Source organism: Orycteropus afer, unplaced genomic scaffold (genome assembly GCF_000298275.1).
Source record: "Orycteropus afer afer isolate SDZICR_OR568_19922 unplaced genomic scaffold, OryAfe1.0 scaffold00235, whole genome shotgun sequence".
NCBI lineage: Eukaryota > Metazoa > Chordata > Mammalia > Tubulidentata > Orycteropodidae > Orycteropus > Orycteropus afer.
In genome coordinates, this window is record NW_006921822.1 from 3,919,261 (window position 1) to 3,919,920 (window position 660).

The window sequence follows — 660 nt, forward strand, 5'->3', positions numbered from 1 at the left end:
GTTATTTTCTGTCTTGTTGAACTTTGCTACTAGTGCTAGAGCAAGATGGTATCTCATTGTTGTTTTGATTTGCATCTCTCTAAAAGCTAATGATCGTGCGCATTTCTTCATATGTTTGTTGGCCGCTTGAGGACTTAAGTCTTGAAGAGAGAATAATAACAACTCAACGATATTTATTTTTTGAGACCAAAACAAAACAAAACAAAACAAAACACACTGCCATGGAGTCGGATGCGACTCAGAGTGACCCCTCCTTGGGTTTCCAAGGCAGTATTGTTACCGGACCAAACACCGGTCCCTGCCCTGCCCGGTGTGTAGTCAGGCCAAAACAGTTTACACACTGAGATTGAGAGGAGAGAAAATTATTTATTGCACAGCAACAGTGCAAGGAGTTAGGGGTAGTTAGTACCCAGATCTTAACTCCCCGAGATGCCATCAAACACAGTTTTTGTAGGTTTCAGGAGAGGGGATTGTGCATGTTCACGAAAGGTTGAGGAATTTGGGGCATGTTGAGTCACTAGTTTCTCCTTATCAGCTGATAGGGGCTTGGGCAGAGGGGAGAGGGTCAGCAATTAACTTTTGTTCCCTTATGTCTTTGGGCCAGAGTTCATTTACAAGTTGTTTCTAAAACATTTCTATTGTCTGTGGCCAGAGTTAATT